Below are 25,714 nucleotides of genomic sequence, written 5' to 3'. Positions count from 1 at the left end.
CAAAGGTTTAATTTTGCAACTTAATTCATGTATCTAATTGTGCTAAATTTGTCTTTTGTTCTTATTGTTATATGAAAGAGCACTTGCGCATGAATAACAACTTGTTCAATTTTGCAATTTTTACTTTTGTGCCTTGGAAGAGAAAAACAAAGATGTTCACTCATGCGTAAAGTTTCCCTTTTTATTGACCTACTAGGCTGATAGCCAATTAAATTACCTTCAATATGGTATATAATTCATTAACTTTTAGCCAAATGTTCTATGAGAAATACAATCTTGAAAAAGTGTTTACTTTCTTTCTTTGCTGAGTGTAGATATTCAAACCCTTACCAAAATATACATGTGCACATAAACCTCTCATGAACACAAACACACATACACACATTTAAGTGTGCAGAGGTAAGCAAAATTGTTTTAATGGCCAGCGATTGAATATGCCTACAAGTTGTTACTAGTATACAGAGTAGTGCTATTATATTTTATTAGGTTATAATCATACACATGATATATCATATACTTCTTGTACCAAACTACAAATTACTACTGTGATTCCAGTTTTATCACTCCTTTTCCCGTAATTTCATGATGCCGTTTTACTCTCATTTCATATTAAGGGCTCAATGGAAGTACCTCAAGCACTCTAAATAATCTAGTCTGCAGGGGCGTCGACCGGAGGTGGAGGGAACGGGTGTAGTCCCCTCCCCATACAAATAGGGGGAGGGGTATATATGTCCATCAACAATTCCCGAGATGTGGACAATTTTCCCTTTCCCTTTACAGAAAATTTTTAAAATATTTCAAAGTGTGAACCTGATCGTTGAATATCAATTCTGAAAATATAAAATCTCTCGAATAGGAGGAAGATACCCATTTACACCGTCCCCTTAATCTTCCTCCCTATAGTGTTCCATAGTGTTCACTTTGAGGGTTGACAATCTCCCGAATATTCCACAAAAACTTCAGATTTTATTTCAATTCCACAAAATACAAAAGCACAGTCGTGTGGGACGGAGTATCCCACTCCAAAAGCCCTCCCACTTCATAGACTTGTGAATATCACACAGTCAAAATGCACGCGCAAACAAAATTATGATATTTCCCCGAAAATATGCACCAGATCGCTGAACTTTACTTCTGAAAGTGAAAATTTTCCCTAATGTGGGAGGTGATACCCATCTCCCACACCATTATATTGCTCAGTCCCCCTTCACAGACTTAGCAAACTCTGAGGATTGGCAATTTTCCGCATAGTCTTTACAAAACGTACATCAGATCTCTTTTACTTCAATTTTAAAAATACAAAAGCTCCATCATTATAGGGAGCGGGTATCCCTCTCCCACATTCTCCCCCTACACCTTAATAGACTTAGTACACTGTGAAGATGCACGTGCGGAACAAGGAGTGAAATAATGCCATTTAGCCATTCAAATTTTCCTCAGTATTCTTTTTTCTTTACTTTTTTAAAAATCCAAATTAGTGAGCACCAGATCACTGAATTTCAGGTCTGATAATGTAAAATTTCCCCGTGTGGTAGGAGGATACCGACCTCCATAATCAACTCTCTCCCGTTCGGCCGCGCCACTCCCTCTCACATATCCTCAAAGTTTTGCCCCCCCCCCCCCCTCCTTACTTCATGAAAACCGATCGACGCCTCTGTGTCACATGCTTATTATATATATATATATATATATATATATATATATATATGAAATACATACACAATTTGAATATAAACGAATACAATATACGGGCATATTAGCTCAATTGGCCCGTGTATATACAATATACAATGCTAAACCAACCACTGATATAGACCCTACATCGTTTCCTTTACATGATTGCAATAGAAATATATAGATACAAAATTATATAGACACGTAGATGGATTATAGAGAAAGTAAGAGAGAGAAAACTAGAGGAAATGAAGAAGACAAAGGTACTCTACAAGAAGAGTTGAAATGTTCACTCTTGAAGGAGTGAATAACAGAAAGGGTGAGCTTCGAGTGACATTGGAGAGAATTTTGAGTTAAAATGTTCATTTTCACTAATTTCGCACCTCAGGGATCACTCCCAAATCTTCGAGTGATCTCTGAGGTCACTCCAAAATTTGTGAAAATGAAAATTTTCACTTAATATTCACTCCATTTTCATATATATATATACATATATATATATATATATATATATATATATATATATATATATATATATACAGCAAGGATTTGACACAAGCCGTTATCAACAATCTTGATAACTGAATTTATATACTTAATGGCGGTCATGCATGAGTACATAACAAACTTACCCTGGAGTTAAAAAAAGTCAATGTGGTTTACTATAAAGTATATGGAATAAATCACAGTGGAATTACGTATTCCTGATTGTGCTTTCATTCAGTTTTTACTAATTGATACACGAAATCGCCTTAAAGGACATGTTCACCTTCATAGACATGTGGGTTGAGTGAATGCAGCAATATTAGTAGAACACATCAGTGAGAGTTTGAGGAAATGTGGACAATCCGTTAAAAAGTTATGAATTTTTGAAGTTTCTGCTCAGTCACGGCTGGATGAAAAGACTACTATAGCTTGTGATGTCACATGACTACAACGATATAAAGAAAGAATAAAGAAAATTCAACATATTTCCATTTTCCTCGCATAACAAAAGAACACCCGACTTCTCTCTTTCAGAAGGCAGGGGGAATACTATTACCCTTAACATACGTCAGTAGCAAGTCGAAGAACTGTGCACTTTATTCAAAAAGTAAAGTTTTGTGAAATTCTCTTTTTATTTTCCTTACATAGTTGTACGCATGTGACATCATACACTGTAGTAGTCTTTTCTTCCAGCAGTTACTGCGCAGATACTTAAAATATTCGTAACTTTTGAACGGATTGTCCAATTTTCCTCAAAGTTTCACTGATGTGTTCTACTAATATTGCTGTATTCTCTCAGTCCTTATGTATATGAAGGTGGACTTGTCCTTTAAGAAGGTAGATAAAACAATCACAATATCATTAGATGGTGATGTGAGAGAGATGTTACAGAGTAAAAACTTGGAATACTTGGAATACTTGTAATGGTGAGCACATGTCAAACACATGAAGTCCAGGATTGCTAAATGTGTTCACCTTTTAAAGAGGATTCTACTATATATATATCTAAAAATGAAGCGCTGATACTGTATAAAGACTTGATACAATGTCATTTGGATAATTGTGATCGAGTTTGGGGCAATACTGGAAAGTGGTACATTGAACAGTTAAACCTGTTACAAAAACGAGTACATAAGATTGTACTTACGGTGAATAAAAGATACCCAACTGAACAACTTTTCCACAAACTCAAGATTGATAGAGTCACCGAAAGGATTAATGAAAGAATGATACTGTTCATGCATAAAATCTTATACGGGGTGGTCCCTGATTATATAAGCTGCAGGTTGATTTTTTTTTTCTTCAAAATCCTCATTATGTTACACGTAAATCAGAATAATAATAGCATCTGTGTTCCTCGAGTCAAAGCGACTATGGGAAAAGTCGATTGGGATACAGGGGCGCAGTGACTTGGAATAATCTAACTACTGATCTCAAAAGTATAAGATTTACATCTATTTTTAAGGAAAAAAATTAAGAACTGTTTATAATGACATGACAGATAAATCATATACTTAATTTTTTGAAGTATTGAATATGATTTCATATTGATATTTTAATGGATAATTGGGCATAAATGGTAAATTAATTACATGTTTTAGATGTCTGGAGGGGGGTATATACATGATCGGGGAGGGTGGGGCGGTGATATCTTTGTTATATTTATGTTCATTCAGTTAGTTCAGTTCAGTTCAGTATTTATTCACCATAAATTTAGGAGTATACAATAAAAAGATACACAAAGATACATAACTATATACAAAGTAAACATAAACAAAATAGAAAACAATTACACTTGATGGTGGGAACCCCAGGAGAAGCAGTGCTTATAGATAGGGGCCCCAGTAATGATTAGATATTAATGATATGCATGTAAAACAAACAAGCAAAAGAATCAATATACATTTCAAGTTTGTACATTTGGTTTGGTGGGAATGGGAAAGGGAAAAAACAGCATGTATATATATATATATATATATATATATATATATATATATATACATATATATATATATATATATATATATATATATATATATATATATGCATAGATACCATGGAAAACAAGAGCCAAAATCCAGGAGAGATGAAATAAGAGTAGAAAACAAGGTGAGTATGATTGGAAAGGTGGGAGTATATAAGCAATAGATGGACTATAGACGTAGTGCAATAATTTTCATTCATGTGAGTACAAAGTGTGAGTAGAATGGCAATAGATTTTTTTTTTCTTTGTGGCACTCTTCAGCATAGAGAAATTCAAGCTTGTGTATAGTGCATTCTGTGATTATTGTGTAGATTTGTGTAGTTAATGAAAATTATTATGTTAAACCTTACTTTGTGGATGTAGTGCAAGAAATGTTGATTTTTTGTTTGCTTTTATTTAAATCATTTCTTATCATGTTGATATGATTTATGTACATTGATTCACGGCCCCATTGGAAAAACAGCGTATTTGCTGGTTGGGCTTATTTTTTTTTTAAACGTGGTAAAATAAAATGAATGAAATGACATGATTATTGAAGAAAATACTAGTCGTCTGATAGAAGGCGCTCTTCAGCATAATTTATGTTTTAGAGAAATTCAAGCTTGTGTATACTGCACTCCATGCCGCGTCATACGTTTGGTTTGGTTTGGTTTTACTTCCGTACTGGTTTTCCAAGACATCGACAAATTGATACAAAGTATGTACAAAAATAAGATATAAATCAATATATGAAATGTCAATTTCGTGATATGACTGTCCCCGATAACATAACAAGATAAAAGAGCGAAGAAACTACTACAGGAGACCGTCATTATAAGCAGAGCTTGACGAAGATGGGGCCCCTGTTACGGCACATTTTGGTAAATTGCACATTTTGGTAAATTTACCAAAATGTGCAGGACATTGACGGCACATTTTGGTAACTTTCTACTCCCCCACAATCATCACAAAAACAAATTGTAAGTGCAGTTGGTTTTTGTCTCCACCGAATGAGTTCGGCAGCCTAAAGGCCATGTCACACCTTTCCGGGCAATATACGCGGGCTTGTTGCGAGTAAGGTTTTCCTAGCACGCAAGAAAATCATCTCGCCCGTAGTTGCCCAGAGCTGCGCACGCAAGTCCGATTTACCCGCAGCCAAATTTTGAGCAGCACCTCGCAGGCAACTCCCACGCAGGTACTTCGCAGTCCCCGTATGCGGTCAGCGCGGCCAAGATAATGACATTCTGTCATTTCTGTTGGACTTCTGCCATTCCTTCAGATGAATTTCTGAGTTGTCAGCCCCCACGCGCCTGGCACGCAGGTCACACAGAATACCCGCAAGAAGAACATAAGTAGCACGCATCCAGCAAGTAAGACACATATGCACAAGTCGCGCAAATTCTTGTCCGCCCACAGAAATTGTCCGGTATGCTGGAAAATCCTCACATGCAACATACCCGCGTAGCTTGCCCAGAAAGGTGTGACAAGGCCGTAACATTGTTACGGGTAAAAAGGATTTGCGTGCGCACCTCCGGGCGACTACGGGTGAGATACGTGCTACAACTGTAGGTACTGTTACGTGTTACGTGCAGGTCATCTGCGGGGACCTCTGGTTAGTAAAAATTGTTCTTCGCAAGTCGCACGCAAGGCTTGCCCGGAAAGATGTGACACGGCCTGTCAGGCCTTGTCACACCTTTCCGGGCAAGCTACGCGGGCTTGTTGAGAGCAGGGATTTTTTTCAGCACGCAGGAACATTTTCTGCGGGCGGACAAGAATGTTTACGAGTTTCGCACTTGTGTCTTATTTGCTAGACGCGTGCTACTTACCTTCTACTTGCGTGTATTCCGTTTGATCTGCGTGAGAACTTTGAAACCGATCCTTTTTCTGTTACGAGCGACTTACGGGTACTGCGAAGTACCTGCGTTGGAGTTGTCTGCAAGGTGCTGCCGGTAAGGGTATCCTACTGGTGCTCTGCGTGTACCCCCGCAACTCACTCGGAACATATTTTGAACATGCTCTAGGCCTTGTCATACCGTATCTGGGCAAATTTGACTTGCGGGGAAGCAAATTTGCTACCCGGAGCTCTCCGCAGTTGGTCCGCACCTGACAGTACCTAGCGCATATCTCGCCTGTATTTGCCCGGAGGTGCGCAAGTCCGATTTACCCGCAGCTAGGTTTACAGCATGACCAAAACTTTTTCCGGGTGAGTCGTGGGAATTGCCCGCAGAGGTACACGCAGATCGCCAGTAGGAGGCCCTTTAGCGGCAGCACCTCGCAGGCAACTCCCACGCATGTATTTCGCAGTCCCCGTATGCGACCAAATTAATGACATTCCGTGGTACTTCTGCCATTCCTTCAGAGGAATTCCTTCACTGAGTTGTCAGCCCCACGCACCTGGCACGCAGGTCACACAGCATACCCGCACGAAAAGCAATCGCAATAGCTTACTCAAACCTTCAGCTCGGGTGAGCTAAGTATCTTGCCTGTCTTTACTGCTGCAGCAGGACCATATCACCTTCACTCCTTGACCGTATTGTAAATCTCAAGCCCATCCATGGGCTTTTAGTTCAGTTACCAAAAAGTGCAGATCGTCCAAGGTATGTGCAGGCAAATCCACTTTTAACTGCACATTTTGGTAACAGTTGATTCCGTCAGGTAGAGTTGCACTATCGGCACATTTTGGTAAATTACCAAAGTGTGCAGTTACCAAAATGTGCCGTCACTTAGTGACGGCACATTTTGGTAACTTGCACATTTTGGTAATTTACCAAAATGTGCCGATTTACCAAAATGTGCCGTAACAGCCCCATCATCCCCACATGTAAATTACTACTTTCCGGGCAAGCTACGCGGGCTTGTTGCGAGCAGGGATTTTTTCAGCACGCAGGAACATTTTCTGCGGGCGGACAAGAATGCTTACTAGTTCGTGTTCTGAACATTGAAAAGCAGCACATCCCTGAAGTGAAAGAACGACTTAGACGCAAGATTCTTGAGCTAGAAAACAAAATGGTCGCCGCTGAAATCTACCAACGCAAATCAAATCTTCTCTTCTACGGAGTAAAGTCTACGCCAAACGAGAATGTCGACAAAGTGGTGAGAGATGTCTTCGTATACCTGGGCCTGAGCACAGAGGAGGCTAAGGCTGCGTTCACATAGAAGTATACTATTCGGGTATTCGGGCTCGTTTTTCGAGGGCACGCGAATAGCTTGAATCGAACGATAGGATTTCCTCACACCGGTTCACATAGGAGGGCACTATTCGAAAGTACCGAATAGCTGCGAAAAGTATAGCAAAGTGGGAATCGAACTTGTTCGATTTTCTTGCAGCGTATACTGTCTCTCGTATATGAAATAATGACAATTTTGGTCTGGATTTGCCCTTTAGCAAAAACAAGCATGTAGACTGACATTCTGATGCAGTTTAGAAATTGTTAATAAGATTTGCTAGGATGTAGGGGGAAGAAATCCTCACTGCATGGGGTGGTGAGTCGACGGTGCGGGTGATGGTGTATTCGGGGCCCGAATAGCCAATAGCGAATAGCGAATACCGAATACCGAATACCGAATACTTCTATGTGAACGCAGCCTAAGGCTGTCTGCCTCGTCAATGTACAATGCTTACAACAGCGTGCCGATGATGACAGACCCCCGCCAATTATCGCGAAGTTTGTCTACATGGCTGAACGCAACCGCATTCTAGCAGCATTCGACTCCAATACCCCTCGCAAGCAGAACGCCAACACTACAAACGACATGGCTCGGATGACGGTGAGAACCGACCTTCCACCTGCCCTGAAAGTCAAGCGCAGTCAGCTAGCGAAAGTGGCCTACAAGATGAGGAGGGAGAAGAATCTGTCGACAAAAATATCTGTCACAGGTACGGAAGTAGTGCTCTTTTTCAAAGAGAAAGGTTCAAAGAAGTGGGAATTGTACAAAGATTAATCCATCGAAATTAGTACTATGTATGTCTTACATAGCTATTCAAAAGCGTAAGTCTGAACTCATCAGAAATTGTCATTAATCTGTAGCCTGACATTTGAAAATTGCAGATATTTGCGTTTTTAGGCGTTTGTACTACCGATTATAAAAACTGTCACATTTTGATACCCTTAATATTACACCGCACATTTTTGAGTAAGTTATATACGTGTTTAATGTAGTTATATATGAATTATGTGGAGTGTAAACAATGCATGAGCATTAGATTTACAGAACCTATCTAACAATTCATGTAAACCGTATGTTTGTAGACTCCGGATGTTTGAATTGTACCGTATGGACGTACAAATAGGCCGATAATGTTCAGTTGTTATAATATGATATACCAAGGATGTAGGTACTCCACACTATGTAATATATATCACAAATACTATCTTTTAATGTATGTATGGCTACATTTCGTACGACATTTTTTTTTCTTCGTCGAAGGTTACTCATATAGCATTTCTCTATATACTAAATTTGACTGTACGCCCTAAGGTTCAAGCTTAGTCAAGTCGACATTTTTTTTTTAAGAGGTATGCCTGCTTGTATTTTGCTTGTTTACGATAACACAAAAAGCCAAAGTACAGGTGGTGGCAGTGTTAGTTCAGGCGTTAACCTCCGGTTCACTCAGTAATGTCGTGGAATAGATTTTTTTCAAGGTACAATGAATACATATGTATGCACTTACTGTTGTGTTTCGTAGCCGTTTTTGAAACGATGTTCAAGCTCACATTCCTATCAATGTCTCAGTTTCTGTCAAAACATGTCCGTGAATTCAGCTATGTCATTTACCCTTTTGTAATGCATATAGTGCTATGCATATACAAGGTCAATCATCCCTAGCGGTATGCGTGAGTCACCCGAGCGAGTTATTCCATATGCGCCAATTGTTATGTAATTACACACACACGTTTTTCTTTCATCTGGCGAGGTACTTTATTCAGCTCTGCTTCCCTGATTCACCTATCTTGAATGTCTTTCAAATCCGAAGGTTTACTCCTCCATTATGGTAACTAATGGAGAGAGCAGTGACTTAATGACCAGTCGTATGGATATGCATTATTATGGTGATGATAATGAGATCTCTGATTCCGATGTTATAAAAAGGTTAAACAAACAAACTCCAGAATTTGACTTGTCTTATGATGAGAATGATACATTACTGCGAGGTAGAGGTTCCGACTATATTTCCCCTCAGGACATATGTACACGTGATTTTTTCAAGATGGAGAACAACTTTTCTATTCTTCATTTCAATATACGAAGTTTGTATAAGAAACTTGACCAACTGAAGACATTTTTGAATTTACACAATGTGGATTGTTCTGTTATAGGTTTGTGCGAAACGTGGCTGCCTGACGTGTCATTTCCCCTAGTTCATTTGAATGGATATTCTCTTGTGTTTAATAATAGAGTAAATAAACATTGAGGGGGTGTGGCTCTTTATGTTCAGAAAGGATTCAATTTTGATTTGATTCAGAATTTATGTCATATGACTGAAGATTTTGAAAGCATTTTTATTGAAATCGACATACCAGCTGAAAAGAATATTTTGATTGGTGAGATTTATATACCACCAAACTGTAATCATACTGCTTTTTTGATGTACTGAATTCCGTATTGAATTCTGAGTCTTTGCCTTATATAGGTTATGGAATCCTGGCATGGGGAAACTGCTGTACAACTAGACTCAATTCTTTATTACTGATACAGAAAAGAGCTATACGGATAATTAACTTCGCCACATTTTTGGAACACACTAATGTCTTATTCTTTTCCAGTAGAACACTTAAGATCCAGGATTTATATCATTTCAATATCGGGTCATTTATGTATCAGTTAAACTCAGGTGATCTCCCTGATGTGTTTTCTTCGATGTTTGTCAAAAATACTGAAGTTCATTCTTACCCTACTAGACAAAAAAATTCTTTTCATCTTTCTCCTGTACGGACCGTATCTGCTTTAAAAACAATAACCACTACAGGACCTAAATTTTGGAATGAGTTGGATAGAGAAATAATCCAATCCCAGTCTCTCTAGTTTTTCTGAATTCATATCTATAGCTATTCTTCAATCCTCCTCGACATTCTCTGTTCATACTTCACATTACTGACATTATCGATTATGTAACATGGTGCCTCGCTCGTGATTTCTGTATTATCTCCTGAACTTCCTTTGTACACATTTGGTATCTCTGCTATTGTACACTGCATCTGACTTGTACCTCGCTCGGGTGATCACGCAACTCTCAAGAAGTCTTGTGCCGCGGACATTGTTTTCTTTGTTTTTTCTTTTTCTTTTTACTTTTTGGCGTCTATATTTCTCCAATTCACAAATTGTCATTCCTTTAACTACATATACCAAGTAAGAAATAATCTCACATCCGCATCTGGGAATCTACACCCTACAAGCAATGCTTCTATGTAGATTCCCCATATTTCACATGTTTTATTGTCTTATAAGCTGTACTTGACAATTCATCCAGGCTTTTTTATTGTGATGTTTATGTTTTATGTATTTCTTGAAATGTGGAATATGGAACAATAATATGGAACTATACCATTTCTCTATACCGTGCTATAAATTTATATTACTATACCATCATACACATGTCACTGTGGTCTGCATACAGCATTTTGATTGTTTCACAGTTCGTATTCGTTATACTTCAAAACGACATAGAAACAAACGTAGGGCCTACTACGTTGAATCAAATGCTATATGTCGCAATGGCGACTAGTATACACCGCATTATTTTCCAAGCGGGTCCATAGTACATCTTTACAATATGAGATGACGATTTCACATCATTGGCAAAAAAAAAAAAATAAATAAAAAATGACGTGAAATGACATGTTTGAAAGTTTGATGGCACACCCCCAAAATATGTTGAGTATTTTGTGTGTGTCTGTGTCTGTGTCTGTGTGTGTACTATACTCATTTCACCTGAAGCCAAATACGTCGTGATTTTTTTTCACATTATCTTACATCATAATCAATATGGAGAGTCTCCAGAAGGGAAATTCGGATTGACACTTGAGAATGGACAACACGTAATGTCAATGAATTGTGACTGTTGGAATTGTCAATTATCCTATACAAATTGCTCGTACCTTTCGACATATACCTAGGAACAGCTATGTAGTGGCAATGATTTTATGCCACGATTGAGAGAAGGGGGACGAACATACCGAAGGCGACCCTCGGGTGGGAAAATAATCCCGGAGATACAATGAATACATTAGGCAGGAGGGGTAGAAGAACTGAGCCAAATATTGGGGGGGGGGGGGCGCAACCAGAGGAGCGCAGCGAGCTATACGGCAGGGTGCGGAACGGGTATCCCCCTTCAGCACGTAGGAGCTTTAGCATTTTGACAGTTATCAAGATTCGAGAACCTGCAATGGTACACACTAATGGTGGCTTATTTGCAAAATCTAAGTTCAAAAAGGAAGAAAAATTAATGTTCATAAATCGTGATATTGTTCACTGACTCGCGTAGTTAGTTTGTGGAGGGGCTTGGTACAAAGGAGGGGGAGGGGTGAGAGTGTTAAGAATTTAAATACTGTAGTATAAACGATCTGGTGTGCGTGCTTTGGTAAAGTTTTGCACATGTTTTTATAAAAAGAATAAGAATATAAGTATAATTAGGAACAACGTGAATGGCAAAATCGTGGTATACATGTACTTGTTACATCTCGATCAACGTGGGCGGCGTCACTGTTATAATACATGTATGGAGATGGAGCGGAGGGATCGATGTCCCCCTCTCAAACGACGTAATGGAGCTTGTGCATTCTTTGAAATTAAATTCAACGATGGTGCATAATTTTTGAGTGATATTGAGAAAGGTTGCTATCACTTTATTTTTACCTTTTGAACAGAGTCGCAGATACAATATGTATCAAAATCCTATCATAATAGAAAAATCGCCGGGGGGGGGGGGGGTTCCCCCATTCCCGTCGCCTCATTTATTGGTATAAATAGACGTGGTACACGTAAAGTCCTTGACGACATGCTTAAACTTGATAGACGTTGTAAACAATATTCAGAAATCTCCCTACGAATTAATCCCCCAAGAAAAAAAAATGCAAACAAAATAACAGCGATAGCGATATTTTGCATTTCACATTACATCGCATCACATAATTATGTACAGTCTATCTGGAGTGCAGAAAGCTATCTCACCATTCTCGAACTCTTGTAGATAGTACCAATTCGTTTGTGGTGTTTGTATTTTGTAATCAGTGATGATATTGCGCATGTGCTCCAAATCTCTCGTGTATCGATCGATACTGACGAGACCCCCCGATTTCTTCACCCAAGCTACAATGACTGAGTCATCTCGACAAACAGCTGGGTAGGCTAACATACCCTCCTTCTCCAAGACATTCTCCTTCTTCCCCTGACTATCGATGCACACGACATGTGTCTCATTTGTCAATATCAGTTTTCCCGTGGATGGAAGGGAGAAGAACAGGGTAGGCTCATATTCCTCACACATTATTTCCTTGATTGCCTCACCACCCTGTGGGGTAAATACCTGAATCTTTTTGGATTTCCAATAACCCACATGGATATTATCATCTCTATCCACAGTGAGACCACCAAAAACAGCTCCTTCATCAATACTCATCGTCTCGAACGTGACGTCAAGCTTCTCCCACTGTGGAGTGTATAGTGACATCTTTCCTATATCAACACTTGTAAGTACACTTCGACCATCAGACAGGAATCCAATGTCACTGATACTGACATCCTTCAGCACGGTCTGCTGTAACTCGCCATCAGGGGAGTAGAGATGGACTCCATCATTATACAATACTACTGCCATCTTACCGTCTGGTGCACGAGTGATACATGCCATGTTGTCTTTGCTAGGGAGCTCAACTGCGTCTGCTTTGACATCCCACGTGTAACCTTTTAGGTTACCAAGATAAAGTTCATTGACCTTCACGTATTTACGGAAAGAAATCTTCTGCGCTCGTTCTGTCACAACTCTCGGTGATTGGTCGTTAGGATCATCTTGTCCCAGCACACCCTCCAGGTTCTCGCATCGCTTTTTGAGTACTAACGAGCTCACTTGCTCCACGCCTTCACTTACCTGCTCTTCAGAGTCAGTTATTTCACTGAGATTTTTGCGACTCTCATCCTCCATGATTTGTAAGTCATTTGCGAATTTTTCAGACAATCGTATCACTTGATTTTTAAGCGCTTCTCTTCTGGCTGACAGACGTTTCATGTATTCCTCGTACGTCTTGTCGATGTCATTATTGAGATTTTCCAGAATGATTGTCATTTCATTGCGTTGTGTGTCTATGAACTTGATATGGTTGTCAATGGTTGTTTTCTTTGATTTTGCTCTTATTCTCAAATCATTAACAGTTTTTATTATTGTCTCATCGTGACTGACTGCCTTTTCCGGGGTCTTTTCCTGTTGATGACCAGCTTGCAAATGCTCCAGCATCCCACACATACTGCAAAAATATATAATACAATATATGGATATCAAACTGCATACTATAAGTGTTATATAATGAGTGCACCACTTTTCATCTGCCTTTATAGGATGTGTCTTACATTTCCTTTTCAGCGGGACTTTTCCCGAGAGCACCTCGCTCACGGGCACCACTTTGTGATTGGAGACTGGCTTCCCGGTAAGATGGCATTTCTCACATGATTCACACATAAATTTCTCACAGTCCTGACAGTATGACACAGCTGGCGGCTTTTCTTCCATGTCACATACTGTGCACGTTGGTCTCTTGGTTTTCCCTTCGTCCACCTGAGAACTCAAATGTGTGTTTGTTGGCAACTTACTCACATCTCCACTGGGTACTGGTGTTTCTTCCCTGCATACAGGGCATGTTATAATTTGTTGGCCATCAGGCTGAGTTTGTAAGATACGTTCCAGACAGTCTTTACAGAAGGTATGACCACAACCCAGTAATATCGGTTGCTTGATACGTGACTGGCCGCAGCTCGGACACTCCAGATTCTGGCTGATGATTGCCATGGTGTTTTTTTGTTTTTTTTTGTCTATAAGAAGAGAAACACAGAGCTAGGCATGTCAACAAATACCAGCAGAAATTTAATACACTGTAAATCAAATTTTACTATACATTAAAGAGAATGTGAATGCAAAGCATGCTGTATACATAAACGCGTGTGAATACTGTTCGTTATGTTTTATATCAATGAGTATTGTTTGAAGTTAAATACTGCTGATCTATGTCGGTTATATCAACCTGTTGTCTGATGAGCCTATCAATGGATTGTGCGACGAAAAATCAATATGAATGTAATATTACTTTGTTAAACCTGAAGAAGTACTCGTCAAACAATAAGGCAATGCATTACGATATACATGAACTCTCAAAAAGATCATAGAATGGGGTGATTAAAGCCGCTGATGGGAAGATTTCTCTTGAAGTCGTAACCTTGTAGGTTTATAGAAGCGAGCTTTTCAATATGAGATGGGTCACAGGCTCTCATTGCCAGGGGTCCACGAGGAAAGCAGAGGGATGCATTTGGAGTATTTTTTTTTTCTTTGAGGGAGGATATCAAAGAGGGCCAGGATTCTCAAACAATAATAAGGATTATGAAATTTGCATTCTACGATTAGATTATCACTTTTGAAATCTCACCCAGACACATAATGACAAAACTACAATGAACATCATGTTGATAATACAACGAGCTACAGTGCACAAAAATGCGCGGTTGAAAGTTGAAACAAATTGGGTAGAAACGTTTCTTTAGTATAGCCATTACCGCATAAAAATGAAATTTGTCACGTATTGTATTATAATAATAACAAATCCCCTTGTGAAACGGAAATGTTGCAGACAAATAAACAGCCATGGAATACTATGTCGTCGATATCAGGCCATAATCATGATAGTAAAGCATATAAGCGAGCAATCGAACGCCAAGGTAACCACAACTTACGAAATATAAGACATACAGAAACCAATTGCCCCTAAAATATATGATTCAACCAAAATAGAAAGTAACACAGATAATCTTTATTCATTATGGAATACTGTTAATGATCTCTATAGGGAAAGAGAATAAGTGTAGGAATTACAAACACTGTCATCTTATGAATGACCCTACCGCTGGATGTAACCCTTTTAATGATAACGCAACTGGACAGTCTAAAATTCAACTTTTTTTCTTACTCTTACGGTACTAATTAATAATCACAAAGACAATAGACTGAGTGGACACAATGGTCTAAGCGTTCAATCTGTACCTTGCTAGTTTAGCTTGCATATAGTTTCGTCATAAGTACTTTGTGTCCTATCTCCATTGCAAAACAAATTTACGTTGGTAATTTTTATTTATCTATTTTTTTTTTGTTGAACCCGCGTTTACTAGCTTTGCTTTTGCGATTCTATCATATTTCACACGTTATCAGAGAATTATCTTATAAATATACTTATATATGCTGGCACACTTTTTATTCATGACCCGCTATATTTTTTTTTGTTACATATATTGTATCATTTTGTATATCATATTTTGCATCTTGCTTGTTTCAAGCATCTTTTGTTGTTGTTGTTGTTTTTACTTAGTATATGTGTAGATATGTCAAGTGAAATTTGAAAATAAACGTGCTGGAACTGTTGACTTTGTCTCGAGTGTAAGACCAGTGCAGTTTCAGTAATTCAATTAAAAGAAAAAGACAAAATAATTAATCACAGCATTGTAGCCCCCTTATAGCTCATATCAATTTCAACCAGTATATTCCCAAACTTTCTCAAACTAGCCATTGTTGCAACCACCCCATTAAAAAGAAAGGAAAATGATTCTGTATTAGTACTTACCGGACAATGTCATTACCAATTGATTATCGAAATTCTAGAGAAATTTGTAGACTAAAGGCTACAACACTTTGTACCAGCCAACAGTTCCTATACAACGTCGGATCCAGAAGTGGACATTCAACCATTCAATTGATTATGCAACAGCCTGTTATAAAATGAAACCTTTTGCTGAAAAGGAGCACATAATAGACATTTTTGTATATATGGACTTTTCGAAGCATTCGATTCAACCATGAAATATTATTGTATAAACTCAGTTGTGTGGGGTGCGATTTCAAGGACTGTCCTCGTTCACAAAATTATCTTAAACGATATAATTCTGAATTCCAGAAACTTGGCATATCATGTAGCGTACGTCAGAGGTGTATTTTTTACCCTAATTTTCATTTCCTCCACATCATGATACAGGATTCCTCACAAATTGTATGAACGCATTGGTTTAAATCCAATCCAACAGATTATCTTTGAATGTAACCAAGACAAATTTTGTTGACCTCACATGAATTTTTTTGTCAGTATGCATGACACAGACACAGACATACACACACACACACACGCACACACACGCACACACACACTCACACACACACGCACATACACACTCACATTTATTTTCCCCTTGCCAAAAGAAATTCTGAACATTTTAGGTGTCACACACAAGCACACAAAATAGCGGACAGACAAGTTTTAACAATTTAAAAACCAAGTGTATTAGCAAGGCACAGCTTAAAGGGGATGGCTAGTAACCGATCAGTGGGAATCAGTGGGAATGCTGAGGGATGATTGTTCCAATCCTTGTAGGATTCATTTAAGAGTACATTATATATCTACTGTTGTGTGAAAATTATTTGCTTCAGAACGGTCTCATATTGAAGTAATGTGCAGATTAATGCCCCGTCACTGACCAGGGACGCTTACCTTGAAACATTAAACTGCACATTACTTGAATATGAGACCATTCTGAAGCAAATAATTTTCACACAAGAATAGATATATAATGTACTCTTAAATGAATCCCACAAGGATTGGAACAATCATCCCTCAGCATTCCCACTGATTCCCACTGATCAGATACTAGCCATCCCCTTTAATGTCGTTCTGTAATATCCAGAATGGTTTACATCCGGGTTCTAATTTGCTGATTTATGCTGATTTCTGTACTTGAAGGACACCGCAGACTGCATTTTGTTGTTTCTAGCATCCTGTTGATGAGTGTCGAGAATAAAACAACAATGAAAGAGAGGAGTCTCAAAGCACTCATTAGCGAACTCCAGGAGGGCATTTCATGAAGGAACTTGTCAGATAAAATGTCCGACAAGTCAATTATATCTGACAAGTTCAGAGAAATCAGCCAATCAGACTAAAGAATTTCTCAAAACTTGTCGGATATAATTGACTTGTCAGATATTTTATCCGACAAGTTCCTTCATGAAATGCCCCCCAGATCTGTGACGCGAGCGCTCTAGACGACGCCTTCTCCCGGGTTCGACAATGGAAGCATTGTCTCGCGTATGTGCAGAACACTATTTTTAGCCCAATAGCGTCGTCTTAGGTTTCGCGTCACAAATCTAAAGCTCGCTATTATTTAATGGTGGGGCGATTTAGGTATTAATAGCTTTTTAGAGACGTCTCTTTTTACGGTGACCCTTTTATAATTGATTTATAGCAGCGGGGTTTTCTCCCGTATGCTCGCCAGGTCTGGCCGCCAGGTCTGGCAGCTTTTTGTGTCTTACATGAATTAAAACGCAGAATGTAATATTTCTTCCACGAAGAAATTCCTCCAGCGAGAGAGATATCGATAGACAGAAGTCATCACGCTCAAAAAGAGAACCGAGAGGGAATATGAACGAATGATTACAAAGAAACGAAAGCCCATTTAGCTGTTCGTTTATCATGTAACAAAAGGTGTCTTCGATCCATAAACAGACCTCCCAACCTTTCTGACTGCAAAACAGGGATGATCTGGCTCAAAAGTAGGAAGGAATGAGCAGTTCCCATAGGAGTGTGTAGTAAAGTTATCAAGAAAAATGGGAAACTCCTATCAAAACAAGAGCTGGGAATGGTCAAAATTCTGATTCTTTCCTCCAAATCAAGAATGGTTGGGAGGTTTCCATACAAAACATCTAAATCCTTTGGGTGACAGTAACGGTACGTTTTATGCTTCATTATTGTACAAAGATACTGATTTCCTTTGTCTTCCTAAAAGTGTGAAAACTTATACGTTTAGAACACTTGGCTGTCACCTGTTGTGTGCCTTCACAGTGTACAAATCTACATGAGGGAGTTTTTACATTACTTTAGCATTGAAACATTGTGAAGCACTGTGTTTGTGGAATATCTTAAAAATTATGAACCATTTGATAAGTTTTTTATGGCAAAATGCAACTTTTGCTTGCAATTTGCCGTATTCTCGTTTTATTCATCTAAACTCCGAACTTCCATGGTCAAAATCCAATCAACAGCCAAAGCAAATACAATGCCTACAGAAGGTCTCACGATAGCATTCGAAGCACACCAGGAGACTACACGAATACATACCCACTACACAGTATACCCACTCGAATATAAACCCCACCATTCGAACATTATCTGATAACCACCTGCTTATTGTCAGCGCCTATGTATAGTCCTTCTCAATCCTGTCTCATTCTTTACAATAACAGAAGAATATGTCTCTAACAATTTCAATAAGCATTTTGCATATACTTCCTGCACTCAATCGTTGGGAAAAAAAAAACGCATTTCATACCACAGTCCAATGATCAGAAGCCAAACAGAAATCAGACGATCGCATCAACATGACAACGACGAAAAGACATAATAGCAGAATTCAAAATGATCACAACAGCGTGACTTGCGGGGGCTTCATGCAAACAAAGTTTCCCTTGTCTGCGAGACCTGCACCTTTTTTAAGACACACCTACTAAAAAACCAAACCAAAATACTTAGATAATCATTAATGGAATAGAATTATGTGGCAACAATTTTATTGTGGAAGCATATGATACTCAAAATATTTTTAATCTAATAGTATTAAATATTGCTTTAATAACCATGATTGATATGGAAATCAACAAATTGTGTGTGATTTTGTTGATTTCATAAGTAATATAGTAGTATGTACTTTAAACTATCCTGTTGAATCAGTTCCGAGTAAACTCCTCTTTTTCCATTCTAATATAAAACATTGCTTCATGCCTGTTCCCGTATAACATTCCTGAAACTGAAATGTTACAAATAAAAAAAAAGATAATGCAAGAGCTTAATTATGATTTAGGGAATGAACAACGGAGTGTCGTTTATAAAAAAAAAAACAACAACAAAAAAACAGAACATATAAAAAGTGCTTTGCTATACACAACCATGATAACAATCTATACCTTTGGTGAAAACTATATGCCCTGTAAAAAGAAAAAATCCACATAAAGCCCTTAGCTCATGAGTAACGCTAGGACATTATATTTTGTCGAGACCCATGATAAATAAAAATATAAATGTCACCAATATCGAAATAATGTTACCATAATTAGATAATGTATATACTTTGTGCAAATAGCGAAGGATGAAACGAATTCTTCATAGGAAGTTATGAGGAAAATAATAAAGCAAAACACAATGCATAAGAGTATAGAAAGAATGAACAGATCTCTCGACTGCAAATGCGCTAAACTCATTTTAACCCCATCGAACCCGAGTTTGTTTCAAAGGTGCATTGTGATAATTTCAGGTTTTTTTTTTTTTTTTAATTTCATCAGTTAAACTGTTCCTGCATCCTACTGTATCCTTTCAAAATATATAAGACTTATAAACTGGATTATTACAATTACTTTAGTATGAAGTTATTCAAGCAGATACTTTATCAATATTACATCCTTCAGAATATACAGTGATATATATACAGTAAATCTTTATTGCAGGGATGGTGCCCAAACTTGCTAAGGAGTGCAAAAGCGACACCAATATCTAAACAGATGGTAAAGTGCACCTAAGAAATCTCTGCCATATCCCATTATTGCCCTCCATTTCAGAAGTCCTAGAAAAGTATTTTTTCCTATATAGTAAGATATAAATGACATTACATGCTCCTTTACCAATCTTAGCGTGGCTTAGAAAGAAAGAAAAAAGTTCGACTGATCTTGCCATAATACAGTTGATAAAGTTACAAAACAACTCTGACCCAAAAAAGCAAGTTATTGTTGCAATATTCATGGATTAAAGAAAGGCCTTACCTTAGAACATAACACTCTCCTTTACAAACTGAATAAATCAGAGTAAACGAGGTTAAGATGTTTCTTACGTCTGCAATCAATCAGTTAAAAGCATAAAGTGACCACTCCTTATTGATGAAACTAGGCGCTTATAGATTTGTGTATGGGTACCTTTCTTAGACTTACCGAGAATGCTATACTTCCGGGTCCAATTTTGCTGATTCACAGTTATGTCTGCTTCCTAAAGGTACATCTAGACATGAAATCACAACTTGTAGTCTGTTCAGCCTGTAGGAAGGTGCAAACACAAACGAGATTGAACGTGGTCTTACTTTGTAAAGCAAAACAGAGTATCGCAACCTAGGTTGAGTACAGAGAGATGTATGACGAAGCACTCACAAACTGGTCGGGCGATTCAAGCAGCTATCAGAGGAGTGTCTGTGTTTGTCGTCACCATTTCATTGTGTCCCTTTCGTATAGGGGCGGGTTTTTCCAACACATTGAGTCCTGTGTAAATATTTGAAAATCATAGCCCATAGCGTAATGTCGCCTCGTATAATAAGGCTTTATGTCGACAACTTTGTGAATTTACAGGAAAGGGAACGATAAGAACTACAGAAGCGGATCTAGAGGGGGGTTGGGGGGTTGCCCCCCACCCCCCCCCCCCAAAAAAAAAAAAATCCGGGGACCATCTTTTTTTATCTTATCTTTTTTTCAAAACTTGTAATTTTATTTTTTTCTATTTATGGCAATGACCTCTATACCAAAAATAGTGGTGTTTTAGATGCAAGAAAATGCCATTTTCACACACAGATTTTCAAAAATTCTCCCTACTGTGGGAGGGGGGACACCCCCCTCCCACACCCTCCCCCTCGCTCGCTCCGCTCGCTCGGGCTCGGTCGCTACGCTCCCTCGCATACCGCCCCAACTCCCCCCCCCCCTTTATAAAAAGCTAGATCCGCCCCTGAACTAAAGTAAAAGGAGCACATTAACGAGAACCTTGGAAAAGTAAGACAACACTTTTCATTTCTTAAGGAAAATAATATCTGTTTGACTGTTGTCATGTCATGTATAAAATGGCGGCTTGTATACAGAATGCATACAATACAAATATATTCTTTTGGATTTTGTATTCCAGTTCAGTACTATACCTACCTGATTTTCACTTGAAATTAACCAGAGAACAACTTTTTCTTTCAGTTCGGGTAAGACCTGAGCAAATTTGATTTCCTTAATATGTCATGACCACGAGTTAGAGATAGGGAGAGAGATAGATAGATAGATAGAGAGAGAGAGAGAGAGAAGAATTTTTGGGTATAAAAAAACAATTGTTATTTTATAGAATAAACAAAGAGGAAGCACCATGTAATAGACCAAATGTTTAAAATACATACCAGTCCTATCGAATTTTCTATATCTATTTACTAAGAATTTGTGTATGGAGTGATGAATCCCACAGAATTTCCTGTAATCACAGTAACTGGAGGTTCCTTACACACCACCGAGCACCGAGTGTGTCTGAAGGTTACTACACGTATATCTCTGTCGGTGTCTGTGTCTTCGTTATCATGTTTATAGTCAATGTGGACTCGATATCAGTTCTTGGTGATTAAGTCAGTCATTGTCTAAATAAACTATTGAATTGAATTGAATTGAATTGAATTGAATTGAATTGAATTGAATTGAATTGAACTGAACTGAATTGAATTGAATTGAATTGAATTGAACTGAATTGAATTGAATTGAATTGAATTGAATTGAGTTGAGTTGAATTGTCTACAGAAATACGTATCTGTATTGCAGGAAAGATGCAATGACCATGATCATACCGTGCATTTTGCTTTCTAGTAGCTGTCGAAAAATACCCCATGTACTTTTGAAACATGCAGTTCCATACACTATTATGACTTTTGTATGTTCTAACATGGTGAAAGTTGTGAATGTGAAGAAAAGGAACTCTGACTGTCGTATAGCAGTATTTTAGCGATGATGATAAAAGTGTGATGTTTTCCATTAGTTTAAAAGTTGCAACTGCTTGTGGTAATGATACTGTAAGAGTGCTGGTTTTATGGTGTTGGTAGCGTGGTGTGCACTCTCAACTGTAGTATATGATGTCAAGCCACAGTCGAACATTAGTTAATGCAGGAGACAAGGTGGTGGTTCCAAGATATACAATTTAGTTGATTAGATATAATAATCAGGAATTCCAGAATGGTGCATAATATTGACGAGGGAATATTGTCGATAGTATATATAAAGAATACTGTTCCACTCCTTCTTGGCACATGACCGAACAGAGTCGGGGCCGGAGTAAGATTGATTCCTCAACTCAGAAGCATCAGATATATAGGGACATGGATAGAAGTTAAGAGATTAGTTATAAGAGAGGGTCTATGATGTGGGGATTATAGGTTCATTGAACAGTACTGTGTAAGGGACTGGTGGTGGGAATTGTAAACACAGTTAGTCTGAATTTACTTAAACTTGATTGAGGACAAAGGGAAGGATTAACTATTGAGTAGAGATTAACCAAAGTAATAACAAAGATGGTTGGGTTCTGAATGGAAGTTTCATTGGAGGTTTGATGGTCTTGTTAATAAAAGGATATGAGACTATAAAGCTGGGAAGTGTACATAGGGTTTTGGATTGGACTGGTCGTATATTTAGACAGTATAATTGGGGCAGGAAATGGGGATGAATTCTTAACTTGGTCAATCAAGAGACACTTATAAATTACATGAGGTTTGTTCTGTTTTGAGGTACAAACTCCCTATTCCTCCATCTTACATTCGTCCAATCTTTCAAAAAGAAACGTCCTCGTTTCATAATTATATACTGCAATATTTAAAGAGTTCAAACGATTGACAAATGAAGAAATTCTAATACATTTACGGAGAGAAAAAAATTATAAAAAAAACACTGTTGACATGTAAACATAATAGAAATGATTGCTACACAAAACATAGTCAAATTGAGTAGCATACTAATAATTAACAAATTAGTGAAATAATTAAAAAGAAGATTGATGTGTACATAAATCTTGCAGATGAGGTATAAAAAAAATTCACCAAAGAAACCTATTTTCCAGGGGACATATTATTGTCTTGAGAGGTGTAGGAAAAACAGCATGGCCTACACATATCATATATAGTAACCAATACATACCGAGGTAACAATATACATTAAATTTAGAATGGAAATAGAAGGAATAGGAAAATAAGAGATCATCATAGTAATCCACAAACTGTATGTAAAACTCAAAGAACAATCAGAGATCCAAAAATTGACAAAAATTATATCACCATACGTTAAAAAAACACTTAACATAAATGACAAAACTACAAACTAGAAGAATACACTGATTGCATACATCTAGTCTTGTGCACAGCAAATATGTTGAAAAATGAACAGTATAATCATTAAAAAAAACAAAGAAGAGGAACAGACAGAGGAGAAAGGAGAATGAAGCAATTAGATTAAATGACCTAAATACAGAGTTGGTGTCTTTGAAATGCACCATGCAAGAAACTTGTAAATAATGATGTTGATGAACAACACGTAAAAAGATATCTGGCATCAAGAGTAATTCAAATTGTGTAGATGATATTATGTATAAGAAAAAGTTGGGCAAACAACAGGACATTTATATGTAGTGAAAATGTGCATGTATATCTAGACTGCAACAAGTTTACTAATGGTACAATTTTTTCCTTTTTTTTTCTATACAAAAGCAATTGATCAGAAAAACAACTTTTCTCACAAAAAAATCAAAAGTTACAACCATACTTAATTAAGAAATTTATGCTAGAAAGTAAAAACACTCATTAATCATGTTAAAAAAAAAATTCTTTCAGAAATAAAACACAATACACATGCTAACAATGAAAAACCTAAATACCAAATAATGCTACAAATTTACATCAGAAGTTAAACCGACATTATTGTTGAGCAAGAAGAAGAAATCGGGATATAAAACGGTCAAAAGATCAAAGGGGTAATTGAACATGACAGAGAGTGAGAAGAAGAAAGGGAAAGTATGGAATATGCAGAAGAATGAATGAACAGCTATGTGAGAATGGGGAGGAGTGAGCAAAATATTATCAAAAGTACAAACAGAAAGTATAAAATAGAGATGACATTAAAAACAAAGTTTTATTACTAAGAAATAGGAATTCAAGTGCCCAGGAAGCGGAAGGGATAAGGAGACTTGCCATAAATGCTCGATTATGCGTAAATAATTAATGAGAATTCTGAAATTTGAAATTTGGAAGTAAAGGAAAAAAAGGCTTCATTACATCCTGTCGCAAAAAATGAGATCATAAATTATGATGGATCATAATCATTTGGGGGATTAGGAAGCTGACTGCCGTGTGTCCGAACACTATCGGCATGGATCACAGCGTGTGGATCGTAAAAGAGGTGTGATGAGGCAATGGACATGTGAGAGGGGACCACAGAGTCCCAATTCGTGAAGTGGCTGGGCGACGGCTGAGGATAGTGAGTATGGGGCAGAGATGGGGGAAAGGGCTGAAATGTGTGGGTTTGCGAGGAAACAGTACAGTGAGCTTGGAGAGGGGGTTGGTAGTCGGGCAAATCAGGAGGAGAAGAGGTAGAGAAAGGGGTGGAGCTGTCCGAATCAGTCCCAGTGGGAGATGATGTAGGGGCGTCGGAGTCAGAGTCAAGGGGAGGAATGTCGCAGTCAATAGAAAGAGGGGAAAGTGGGCTAGAGATGGGAAGAGTGCACTTTAGAGATCGGATTGGAGTTGGGGGAGATGGGGATGAGGGGTGGGAAATCACTGCACATGTCTGTGGTAGTGAGGGAGGCGGGAAAACTGAGGTGCGATATGAATTACAGGCCTCACAGTGAGAGCAGAGGTCCGCAATGTCTTTGCGCATCCCATGCCAGTAGCAGAGCCCTTCGATAAGCTCAATTGTCTTGGCTGTACCGAAGTGAAGAGCTGACATGGAAGTATGCATGACAGACAGGACAGTAGGGATCACAGAATAGGGAATGACAACCTGTTCTATCATTATTCCAGACGGATGTCTCTTCCGCCGATACAACAATCCATCACGAATTATGAAACGCTCAAACTGATGCCGGAACTTGAACAAGCATTCCTCGTAATGAGGGATGGCCGATTTTGGGGGTACATATCCAGAACGGATCCAGGCAGTGACCTGCCGGATGATTAGATTCTGGTGCTGAGCCTGATGAAGGCGTACACCATGTTCTAACAGAACACTAAAAAAGGAGGACAGGTTAGTAGGAGGTGCGGGAGGAGAGGGAGGAGATGAAATTGACGATGAATCGCCACATGCTGATGCCGATGACGGAAGTGAAGCTACTTCAATCGGTACAGCTGGTGATGGAGATGAGGGAGGGGATGGATTATGACATCTGTCTATTGTTGAAGGGAAAGATGAAGATTGTACAGGTAAATCGTCATTTCCACCTTTGTAATGACCACCAGGAGAAGGAGGCGGGGGTGGAGAAGAAAGCTTTCTGACACCGGTGGTATCATGTGGAGGTGGGGGTGGAGAATGAAGTCTGGTGGATGTTGGTTGGG

Source organism: Diadema setosum, chromosome 4 (assembly GCF_964275005.1).
Source record: "Diadema setosum chromosome 4, eeDiaSeto1, whole genome shotgun sequence".
Lineage (NCBI taxonomy): Eukaryota > Metazoa > Echinodermata > Echinoidea > Diadematoida > Diadematidae > Diadema > Diadema setosum.
Note: the sequence above shows the minus strand (reverse complement) of the source record.